Source organism: Artemia franciscana, chromosome 8 (genome assembly GCF_032884065.1).
Source record: "Artemia franciscana chromosome 8, ASM3288406v1, whole genome shotgun sequence".
In the NCBI taxonomy this organism is placed as follows: Eukaryota; Metazoa; Arthropoda; class Branchiopoda; order Anostraca; family Artemiidae; genus Artemia; species Artemia franciscana.
In genome coordinates, this window is record NC_088870.1 from 21,239,481 (window position 1) to 21,252,619 (window position 13,139).

The 13,139-nt window shown below is 36.3% G+C and overlaps 1 protein-coding gene across 5 annotated transcripts in view; it reads right to left on the reverse strand.

Moving 5' to 3' along the window:
- The window catches only part of LOC136030131 (D-glucuronyl C5-epimerase B-like), a 141,095-nt gene that overhangs the window by 84,326 nt on the left and 43,630 nt on the right, over positions 1-13,139 (reverse strand). The window lies entirely within an intron of this gene.

A 13,139-nucleotide genomic window follows, 5' to 3' on the forward strand; every position in this document is an offset into this window, starting at 1 on the left:
GTCAAAAGTGACGGATGGCAACTAGCCCCCTCCCCCTTCCTGACATACTCTTTTCCCCAATCGCATCTGATCGAAATAGTGGTATAGCCATTCTATTCGAATTAGTCCAATTTGCATATAACAATGCCTTCAGGGTGGACATAACCCCCCTGAGCCCAAGGGCAAAATTTATGCCCCACGGCATATAAGGTTTTTATGAAATTGAGTGGTCGTATAAACTTAGGATCGGATGGGACTTAATTGGTTGGAAGTCAGAAGTTCTAGTGCCCTTTTTAAGAGTCAAAAGTAAATGAAGGGCAACTAGTCCCCTCCCCGAGCCTATCATTCCCCAAAACACGTCCAATCAAAATTTTGAGAGAACTATTTTGTTAAGCATTGTTGAAAGGTTTAGTAATTACGCCTTTGGGGATGTCACCCTTCCCACAGTCCTCAGAACAATGGCTGTAAGTTAAGCAATTCGTTCATTATTTACATACACTATATGTTATTGAGAAAGGTATGCATGTTTGAACTTTACTTTCCAAAGAGACAAAGGGCATTCAGGCGAACCATTCAGAAAATGTTGAGGGAAGTGTTGAATTAAATCAAAACACATTATGCGTATTCGGATAGTCAGAAGGTCGTAACTCAGGAATGACTGAGTACATTAATTTGGAACTTTCAGGAAATCATAAGGGAGAGGATGAAAAAGGCAATATTTGCATGCTACCACTACCACTACAACAGCCACCATTACTAATACTACTCTTACTGCTCCAGTACTCCCTTTATAATATAGAGGGAAAATTTGAACTAAATCAAAAGACTATGTGCGTGTGCATTGTCAAAAGAACAAATCTCAAAAACTGATTTGGGTATTAAGTTGGAGCTTTCAGAGAACACTTAAAAGGGAGGATCATCTGACCAAAGGCAATACGCGCATTCCACTATTAATACTATTGTCACAGCTACATTTACTTCTATTACTACTACTTCAACTACGACTTCTATTGCAACTACTTATAAAGCTATGAGCATTGAGATGAAAATTTCAAGAAGTATAAGAACATAGAGGTTTTTACAAGAGAGATTTTACACTGGCCAAAAGGAAATACATTAATACTACTGCTTCAACTAGCACTACCCCCATTACTCTTAATATCATTACTAGTAATATCAATACTACTACTGTGACTACTATTACAAATGTGCCTAAAGGTATGAAGGCGAAATTTTCAAGAAATTTTGAGGGGGAAAGGAGAACTGAATCACAAAATGCCGTCTGTATGCAGTTTGTCAAAAGTGGATAACACCAATATCATAGCAACAGTTTGGTGTGTGAAATTGGAACTAGTATTGCTTATTGTGGAAGATGTGGAACTAAAATAAAGAAAATATTTGCATCCTAATGCTACTGCTTCATCTCATACTACTACTACTACTACGAATATAATTAATACTTCTACTGCTACTAAAGCTAAGGCTACTACTACTGATTCTACTGCTCCTACTGCTATTGCTGCTCCTAAAACTAAGGGTATAAAGGCGAAAATTCTGGGAAATATTGAAACTGTATGGAACTAATCTGAAAGACACTATACCCACGCAGGTTATAAAGAGGATGCATCACAAATGCTTCAGGAACAGTTGATGGTATTAAGTTGAAAGTTTCAGTGTTTGCTGAAGAGAATATTGAAGAAACCAAAGGTGTTATGCACATACTGCTACTAATGCCACTGCAACTGTTGCTACTATGCAAGCTAAGAGTGTTAAAGTGAATGCTAGAAACATCATTGAAACTTTTAGAAGAGCTAATTTGATTGGAAATTAGAAGTTCTACAGCCCTTTTTAAGAGTCTAAAGAGATTGGAGGGCAAGCAGTCCTCCTCTTTAGCTCATAATTTAGGGTCCTCTTCAACCTTGCTACAGTAATTTTCACAGGTCTTGTATTTAATCTTGCCCCTGGTGATTTTGTAAAACCTTATTAGCCCCAATAACTACTGGTTCAATTTTAAGAAGAATGTCATAATTTGAGTCAATATTCAAATTACCTGTATCTCTATTTATTGATGTATTAGCAAGAATATGTAGTTGTTTTTTATTTCAATAGCCTCTCTAGCCCACTGTGTAAACCCTCTATCATTAGAAACGGCCATGACATCATCAAATTGTATACAATGATCAGGTTGGTAGATAATGTATTCAACAAAAACAAGGGTTTTAGGAGGCTTACTCAATTTTAGAGTTTTTCTATTGAGTGATATTACTCAATCAATTGTTCAGCAAATTGTTGGTGAGCATGACCAATGTAAAATTTCCAACACAAGCAAGAAATATTAAAAACCCCACTTACCCAAATTTCCATGAGCCAAATCCTTCCCAGAATTTAGGAAACTGTTTAATGGTCTTATTGACTGAAAACATGTATCAATGTTATATTTGTGTAAAATCTGTTTACGTTTTTCTTCACACCCAGTATATATGGCAAAGAAATATAACTTTAAGACAAATTCAATTCAGAAGACTGTGAAACTACATTTATTTCATTATTGTGTTTAGTATGTCTATTTTTTATTATTTCATTTATGAATTTAATTGGGTAGCTTTTAAATACAATAAATCTGAATCCAGAAATTCTTAGGGATAGATTCTGAAAGCCCTATCCACTAATGAAATGATGACCCCTCTTTTCTATGAGACTGGGTAGCAAGAATGAAAATTCATATATCTATTGCTGTGTATAAGCTTTCTATTTATTGAGAAAAGCAGATGGAAATCTCTTTTAGTTAATAAAATGCCACAAAAAGGTAGTTTGTTATTTTCTTCAAATTCAACTGTAAATTCTATATTTTTATCAAAATTATCTAAATTTTGACAAAAAAAGTTGCAATGGTTCAAATCTATATTTGCATATACATACTATGTCATCCATGAATCTGCCCCAGAAACAAGGGGAAAGTCTTTTATAGATTAGCATGTTTTGAACAAGAGAGAAATAATAATTGACAGATGGGGCTAAGTCAGAGCTCTTAAATTGAGCAAGCTTCTTTTAAACTTCGCTTAAGTTTCGGCTGAAAACAATGTTTTATCACCCTGATCATTATGTACAATTTGACAATATCATGGCCATTGCTAATTATAGAGGGTTTACACAGTGGGCTAGGGAGGCAATTGAAAAAAAAAAATATTCTTTCTAATATTTCAAGAAACAGAGATACAGGTTATTTGAATATTGACCTTAACATTCTTCTTAAAAGTGAACCAGTAGTTAATGGCATTAACAAGGTTTTACAAAATCACCAGGAGACAAAATTAAATACAATCAATCAATTTATTTCTGATCCATCAACAAAACAAAAGAGGGTTTGTAGCCCAAATGACAGAGTAAGTCAAGAAATAAAAAGAGAAAATATACAACAACGAAAAGAGAGATTACAACCACCAAACACAAACAAAACTACATACTATGCAAAGAGGGAAGACCAGTGATGTTTGAGGTTTCTAGTGGATGATTTGAAATCTTCCACTGTTTTATCAACAATGTTTGCAGGCAGAATCAATTTATATTTTTGTACCAGAGAAAAATTACTGGTCCGAGGAGGCAGATGCAGCAGACACTTGGCGAATTTAAAATAGATCTGGTTATTTTTTTTTTCTTTTTGAAGCAGGAAAAAAACTTCCAAATGGGGGATATAGCAAGATGATGGTGTATAGTTAGACTGTTGTAAAGGTGAAACTGACTAAGATTTGTGATATTAGATGCAAGCAAAGCATATGCAATTCGAATCTTTTTAGCAAGGTTTTGAATTACAAGCTTAATGGTTTCTTTAATGCGTCTTCCAATGGGCATGCCAAGACAAACAAGGCTATCAGAAAGCAGAATAAATGTTTCAGAAAGTTCAAGTCATTTATCAGGATTACCCTTAAGATTGAAAGCAATTGCTATAGTTTTATTGATATTACAATTCAGACCAATTTGCTGATATTGATGCTGGAAATATATCATCAGTGTAGGTGAGTAAGAAAACATCGATTCCACCATAAATACATGTGCACTCAACAGAGTTTTGAGCAGCAGAAACTGAGTTATTAAAAAGAGCAGGGGAAGTTAAGCCACCCTGTCTGACACCTTAAATACATTGAAAAGATCCGACCCCTTTTATTTTAGCTTTAAGAAGACTATATATATAACAGAGACATTTAATAACAGAAGGATCAAACCCTCTTTTTATAGCTTCTGACAAAATCTGGGCAAATATACTTAAATCAAATACTCTGGCTATGTCAAGTATGCAAAGAACGAGGAAATCACAAGATCCTTCTACATCAGCCAGAACATTAAAAAGGATGTAAAGAGTATGCTCCTGACACTTACAAGAAATTTCCCTGAGAATAATAGACTCAAAAATTTTGAACAAGGTGCACAAAATGGTTATAGGGCAGTATTGTGACATACAACCCCCATCCCCCTACAGAACTCAGAACCAAATCCCTCATTTGTTCACTTTAGAAAGTTTTAAAATAAGAGTCTTTTAAACGTCTAAAGATTTTAAAATTAAAATTCATCATCCCATAAGGATTTGTGTTTTTGACACAAGTTCTACAGCAAGCAAAAAATTATACTTTTTAAACTATCAAAATTAGATTCAAAAATGTAACCTTTGAATAAAGCCAATTAGAAACCGGATTTCTATTACTGGTTTGGTCAACGAAATAGAGGTGAAAATCCTCGTTGTAAAAATAAATCTTTTGCAAGGAGGTTAGACCATATGTTGGATAATAAAAAGAACAGTTGTATTGCAACGTTTCTGAGGTCAATCTACCCAGTGCTCAATTTAGAAATCCGGGTTGATTCTGGATATATAAGGCGGACCTGGAAGCCAGGAGGGTATTCAGTAAAGTTCTGTTGTTGATGCACAACATACAGCTAACACATATTGAAGTCATTTTATCTGAAGTTGTATATGAAGTAAGAAAATAAGGTTATTGTCAATAATTGTCTTTGTCTATCAGTCAAGGTATCAGGTACAGTTCCTCTTGTCCATTGGATCGTTCCCAGGGGAATCTGCATAACTTAGGAGACCTGAACATCACAGTGATGATTCTGTCTCCATGGTTACAGGGATTTTTTATAGAACTCTCTTAGTCTATACCCCTTAGCTACCCTGCTCCCATATTCAGATTGGTATATCCCCTAAATCTATCTTCCTAAGAAACCCCCCCCCGTAACAGTATGATTGACAATCTTCAAGATCTTTTTTTCCTTTTTTGGGAACAGGGGTGATCTGGCTGATAGAAAACTGTTGTGGCACCATACCTGAAGAAACTGACATTTGTAACAGCAGCAAGAGGTGCTGCACAAGCAAATCACGAGCATTTTCAAAATTTTTAACAGAGACCAGATCAACACCAGCAGATGTTTTTTCTTGATCTTTCTTAAAGCACACTTTACATCAGAAGGAGTAATTGCAAAGGTAGACTTCTGGAATGCAGCCAAAATACTGTCAAGCTCTTTTTCAAATTTACTTTCAGTTGATCTATAAGACAACAAAAACTCACTTTTATAATAAACAATCCACTTGATCTCAGAAATATTACAAGTAGAGGTCCACTCGGAACATTTAAGAATTTTTCACAAATGAGAAGGATCACTTACTATATTGTCTACATTTTTTTGAATCTGCATGATTTTATGGTCCTTAAGAGCTCTTACAAATTTTTTTTTTTTGTTCTTAAACGCAAATTCTTTACTATGCCAGAACGCAGTCTATCACATTCGTTCCAAATTCGGAGCCATAGCTTAGCCAATCTACATGCTGAAACAGGATTTGAGTTTTTTGACCAATTGGCCACTTCCATTTTTTTGCTGAAATGTCTAGAATCAAAGCGCGACATATAGAAATGTCTACATCAAAGCGCGTGATTTATTCCAGCAAGATAACTAGTAATCTGAATTTCAATCTTATGCTCACTAAGATAAGAACTCCAATCAGGGCTAAGGAGATGGAATGGAACCTTTATTTTACTAAATACCAAGTCACACTCTAACATAAATAACTGGCAATTACTGTGGCTCCAGTCTTAGATAACAAACCATTTTTTGCTAGCATTGATGTACTCAATATAAATGCAGATCAGAAGGTGATTAGAGCAAAAGCCTTCACACAGGAAGGCTTTTTCAACTAGAGAGTAAAATGGTGGATTGGAGCTCTAGAGCGACTGACTCCTTGGGAGGGTTTTGTTTGTCAAGTCATAATTAAAATCACTGATGAGTATAATGCATGAGTCAAATGACTAATCCACTTGCTTGACAAGGGAGCACACTTTTTTGCAGGTGATTAGAAACTTTGAATTAGAGTTTTCATTGTGGTAATTTGTTGGGATGTAAATGTTTTATTATTGAAGAATCCAACCATGATACGAAGAGAATATGATTGCCAGATTTAATCTGATTGCATGTTAAAGGAGTCAGAATGGCAAGGTCACCTGAGGGTCATCCAGGTGCTGCAGTATATATTGCTAGGGAGGAAAATACAAAGCAATAAGGCGAAATTTTTTGAAGCTCTTTTTATCTGTTGAAAGAAAGTGTTCTTGAAGATGGATCATATCATAATTTTGAGCAATTGGGTCAAAATTAAAATTTTATCAGCAACTTTGCCATTTATATTCCATGATAGAATTGATATAGGATATATCATCATCTTGCAATCTGCTTCAATAGGAATTGAGCCACAGGGCACTTATAGCTATAGCATGGGTGACTGGAGGACTTGCAAAGAGCATATTTTGATGGTTTCTTAGAGGGGGTGTCTTTTGAACTGGAATGTACCTCTCCAACACAGACTTAGCAAAAGCAGGAGTTTTTATAAGATGTGGATATATGGCCAAACTGCTGGCAGTTATGGCATCAGGGTGGGAGGAATTTATATTGTTCAATTGGTAGATGCTTGTAACCAACTACCAATGGGGGAGTGCATTGCATTGAGTAAATGTTGTTTGCTTTTAAACTTTAGCTTATATGAGTGTGTTGTGCTGATCTTGGCTGCCAAGACACAGTTTTCGACCTTAGCGCAAACATCTTCAGAGCAAGAGCCAACTGGTAGTTGATACAGAAACCTGTAATAAGTGGGAGATTGTAATAATTGGGTGGGAGGCCTGTTAATTCAGAAAAAAAGAAAAAATGAAGTATTTTTAACTTACAAACAGTTGACCAGATCTTAATGAAATTTGATGTTTGGAAGGATATTGTGTCTCAAAGTTTTTATTTTAAGTCCCAACCACATCTGGTAAAATTGGGGGGGGGGAGAAACATAAAATGTTTGAAAACACTTAGAGTGGAGGGACTGGGATGAAACTTGGTGGGAAAAATCAGCAAAAGTCCTAGATGCATGATTGACATAACCAGACTCCTCTCTTTGGGGTAGTTTGGGGGAGGGTTAATTCTGAAAAGTTAGAAAAAATGAGGTGTTTTTAACTTATGAATGGGTGATCAGATCTCAATGAAATTTGATATTTAGAAGGATATTGTGTCTCAAAGCTCTTATTGTAAATCTCAACTGGATCTGGTGACATTGGGGGAAGTTTGGGGGGGACCTAAAATCATGGAAAATGCTTAGATTGGAGGATCAGGATGAAACTTGGTGGGAAAAATAAGCAGAAGTCTTAGATACATGATTTACATAATTGGAATGGATCCACTCTATTAGGGGGGAGGGGTAATTCTAAAAAATTAGAAAAAATGATGTATTTTTAACTTATGAAGGAGTGATTGGATCTTCATGAAACTTCATATTCAGAAGGACCTCATAACTCAGATCTCTTATTTTAAGTCTCAACCAGATCCAGCATCATTGGGGGGGGGGGGGCGACTAGAAATCTTAGAATATACTTAAAGCAGAGAGATCAGGATGAAACTGGATGGGAAGAATAAAAACCTTTCTAAGATACATGACTGACATAACTGGACCAGATCTGCTCTCTTTGGTGGAGTTGGGGGGGGGGGTAATTTGGAAAAATGAGGTATTTGTAACTTGCAAAAGGGGGACCAGATCTTAATGAAATTTGATATTTAGAAGGATCTTGTGCTTTAAAGCTCTAATTTTGAAGTCTGACCAGATCCTGTGACATTGGGGGGAGTTGGAGGGGGAAACCAGAATTCTGGGACAATGTAAAAATTGTGGTATTTTTATCTTATGAATAGGTGATTGGATCTTAATGAAATTTGATATTTAGAAGGAATTCATGTCTCAGAGCTCTTATTTCAAATCCTGACCAGATCTTTTGACATTGGGGGGAGTTGGAGGGGGAAATCTTGGCAAACACTTGGAGTGGAGGAATCAGGATGAAGCTTGGTGGGTAGAATAAACAAATGTTCTTGATATGTGATTGATGTAACTGTATTAGATTTGCTCTTTTTGGGGGAGTTGGGGTTCAGTGATTTGGCAAGTTTGGTGCTTCTGGATGTGCTAGGACAATGAAAATTGGTAGGCATGTCAGGGAGCTGCACAAATTGACTTGATAAAGTCATTTTCCCAGATTCAACCATCTGGGGGGGGGGGGGAGGGGGCTAAAGGGAGAGGAAAAATTAGAAAAAATGAGGTATTTATAACTTACAAATGGGTGATCAGATCTCAAAGAATTTTGATATTTAGAAGGACATCATGACTCAGAGCTCTTATTTTAAATCCTGACTGGCTTTATGCCTCTGATTTTCCTTTTAAATCAATCTATTGGTTCTTAGAATTTTGTTAGAGCTCATACCATATGATCTCTTGGCTCTTAGCTCTTCATGCCTTGTCACAAGTGCCATATGAGCTCTTACAAGTGGCCTTCAGCTCTTCTAGCCTTGTCACAAGTGCCATATGAGCTCTTAGCTATTGTTATCTTTCTTTTCTACTGACTGTAGTCCTGTTTGTTTATTCTTTGTTGAAATTTCTCTCTTTGTAATGTCTACATTGACAACTCTCTAAGAAACATTACAAATAAACTAAGCCTGCATTCTAATCACTTGAAAATTATTGGTCCTGTCACATAGCAGGGTGTGGCCTCAGATCTGGACACTTTTTATAAATGGGCTGATATATGGTTGCTCAAGTTTAATATTGAAAAGTGCAAGGTTCTGCATTTTGAAAAAAAAAAACCACAATGGCAATGCTCAATGTCATCAAATGCCAGTGTTAAACAACCAATTTCCAAAAGTAGTAGGCTTATCCCAAGAAAAAATGTGGGGGTCATTATAGATAAAGACCTGAAATTCAGGTGCCACACCTGAGCTGCAGCAGCAGGGGCTAACCAAATTCTTAGTATAATCAAGTGCACAATAGCCAGTAGATCCCTAACAATAGGCCTAGTTAGTCTAATTAATTCTACAAGAGCTAAGTGAGACTGACATTAGAGTTTTTAATAATCATTGCCACTCAAATTTAGAAAACAGACCAGATGAATCTAGAGTCTGCTCAAAGACATATGAAAAAATGCTTAAAGGGCCTCAAAGATAGAGAACATAGCCTACATGCCAGGTGCAGCTGATTAAGCTACCAGTTCTAACATATCATCCACAAAGAGGTGACATGATAATTACCTTAATTTACACTTCCAAGCAAATTAGTTGCAAGAACTGTGATGCTCCATAGTTGATGATGGCGATAGATCTGGTCGCTGTGCTAAGGTCAAGCAACAAACCATAGGGACTAGAGAATACTAGAGAGATGCAATTTAAGCCCACTTGGTAACAGTGATCACATGGTAGGTATGGTTCAAGGACCATTCTCCAGCGATTTAGAGTTGGCACCACTGCACAACAGCAACTTTGGATAGAGTGTGTGAGATGGTTGGGTATGACAAGCCACATCATCCTCCAAGCTAACTCTCTATGGTCTTCCATGACTGTTATGATAGTGAGGGCTGGGAGGGGTTTTCCCACTGGAATCTCCATGGTTTGGCCTCCCATTCCTTGTCCAGCCTTTTTTTGAATTCCTCGGGTGAATTCAAATGACCTACAAGCTGTTCTAGTCTGAGAACAAAGACAAGTTTGAGCCTTCCCAGTCATCAAGTACCAGAGGTCATTTGGCAAAGCTGTCCTGCAAGCATTCCATGACAAGAAAAAGAAACCATTTATCTATATATATAAAAATAAGTTGTCTGTCTGTGGATCAGGTGACGTCATGTTTCTGTGTCGACTGACGCCATGAAGTTAGTTGTCGTCATTTTTGCTATGACGGTGACGTCATTAAAGATATTTAAGACATATATGTTCACATAGAAATCTATTAATGTTTAAGTTTAAAATGATTGATGAACTTACAATGGCAAAAGCCGATGAAGATGCTCAAAGAGTCTATGCCAAAAAACTTGCTGCTGATAGAGAAAGTCAGAAAAGAAAGCGTGCCGAGGAATCAAAAGAACAGCAAGGAAACAGGCTTGAGGCTAAAGAACGCAAAACCGCGCAGTTAGATGAAGATCCACCTGGACAGCAAGAGTCAAAACATATCAAAACTGAAAATGATAGCAATGATGATTGGGTTTGGGATTTTGACTTGGATAAGGTCATCAATGCCTACCAGATTTTAGTTAAAAAAAACAAAGGTTTGGCAATATGTATTTCATAGTGAAGCTGAAAAATAAAGAAGAAAAAGAAAAAAGAAAAAATGTAAAAAACTAAAAAATACTAAAAAGAAAAAACACTCAAAGTGAAATTACAGACCGGGACACAAATGACGACCGGGACAGAGGGAATATAAATAATGACCGGGACACTCAAAGAGAAATTACAGACTGGGATACCGGGACACAAATAACGACTGGGACACAGGGAATATAAATGACGACCAGGACACAGGTATTTAAGAATATCTTTCAAAGACGAATTTTTAATTGTAAGAAGACTGTTGAAAGAAAAATTTCTAATTGTAAAATGACTGAAGAACCTACAATGGCAACAGTACCACCATCGAAGTAGATAACCAGTGGGTTTATGGCCAACCTACCATCTTCAAAGATACCACGATAGGAAGACTCTACACCATTCACCCCAATCAACATGAATGCTTCTTTCTATGCCTGCTTTTGGTGAATGTACCCGGTCCAACATCCTTTGAGTATTTGAGAACTGTAAACAGTACTATACATGACACTTACTGTAGTGCATGCCAAGCTCTGAATTTATTGGAGAATGACCAACACTGGGATAACTGCATCAATGATGCATGTGAAACGTCAACCCCAAGTCAAATTTGTGCACTTGCTCTCCATCAGCTCCTACAGAGTTATGGGAAAAATATAAGTCAAAAATGTCCAAAGATATACTCCATCAAAAACAGTTAGAGATGTCAGGTATGACTTTTGATTTTACATCAGAAATTTATAACTACACTTTAGTTATAATAGAAGATTTGTGCATACGTATGGCAAACAAACCTCTTCAGGATTTGGGAATGCCTTCACCTAACCGTATTGCTGCTGTTTTGACATGTGTAGAATTGGATTGTGAACAAAGTTACAGTATGAGTGATCGATTGTTGTATGTACAAAATAACATTTCCAAGTTAACGTTGGAACAAAAAGACATTTATGATACAATAGACTCAATTTCAGGATGTATACAACTACCTGCTGATTTCTGTAATTTAGTGACGTCCAAAAATGAATTGATTGAAAAAGTATTTCCAAATATTCTAAAAAATTATAAAAATAATAAATGGCTAAGTGAAAGAGCAATTCTTGCACCCAAAAATATAGATGTCCACGAAATCAACAATATTGTTTTGACCAAGATTTGAGACCAGGCAGTCCTTTGCAAGTCAGTCAACACAATTTTGGAACCAAATGAAGCGGTTAATTATCCATCTGAATTTTTAAATTCCATAGATCTTTCAGGGTTTCCACCACACGTGCTACAACTAAAAATAGGTGTACCAATAATACTTTTGAGAAATATCAACCCACCAAAGCTTTGCAATGGCACACGACTTGCAGTAAAAAAAACAATGGAAAACCTAATAGAGGCCACAATCTTGACAGGGCCTTTTGAGGGTGAGGCTGTTCTTATTCCTCTCATTCCCATGATTCCAACGGATCTGCCTTTTCAATTTAAAAGATTGCAATTCCCAATTTGATTAGCATTTGGAATCACCATTAACAAAGCTCAAGGTCAATCATTAGAAAAATGTGGTATAGATCTTAATACTGATTGTTTTTCCCATGGACTATTGTACATTGCATGTTCAAGGGTCGGTAAACCTGACAATCTATTTATATGCAGTGACAATTGGACAGCAAAAAATGTTGTATATTCGCAAGTTTTATGCAGTTAATTTGTATTGTATCTATCTATCTATCTATCTACATAAAAATGAGTTGTGTGTATGCATGTTTGTTTGTTTGTAAAAAGAGTGTTTGCATATGATGTCATTATTAGTGCATACGGCTTTGTATATGCACAGACAATGGGAAAGCCAAGAATGTTGTATATTTGCAATTTTTACATAGTTTAACTCCTGCAGACGAAATGAATGCTTGCCTGAAAAATTCTAATTTATGGGCACATGTAAAAATATTAAAATTAACTACAAATATGTGTGTCCAATTGCAAAACGATGACTCTGGTCAAACATTTTCAGATCAATTGCTGGCAATTGGAAACGGAAAGCTCCCAGTAGTGGGAAAGCCAAAAATGTTGTATATTCGCAATTTTTATGTAGTTTGAAACACATACCTATATAAATCTATCTATATTCACAGGTGGGACACAGGGAAACAACTACAATGGCGCGTAACTAATATGGCTCGTAACAACTTAAGCGCGTGGGGGGGCTTGGGGGGGCGAAAGCACCCCACCAACTAGGTATTGGGGTGGTGCACCCCCAACAGCTAGTTTCTTATACAAATGCATCATAGCTTAAGTCTGTGGATTTTTTAAGCGAGACAATAGAAGGATGAAAAACCATCAACAGCTTCAAATCAAATCTCAGCAATGATTGGACAACCAAACCATGGCTCACACAATGGGATGCAGTAGGCTAGATGTCCTGCAGCTAAATGATTTATATTGCTAAAAAGTGCATTTAGGTAAAACTTTACTTTTATGTCTCTTTTTGATTTATTCCATATTTACAGACAAGCTTAATCCGTTTTGTTTAAAATAAGTTTTTAAAAAACTAGCCT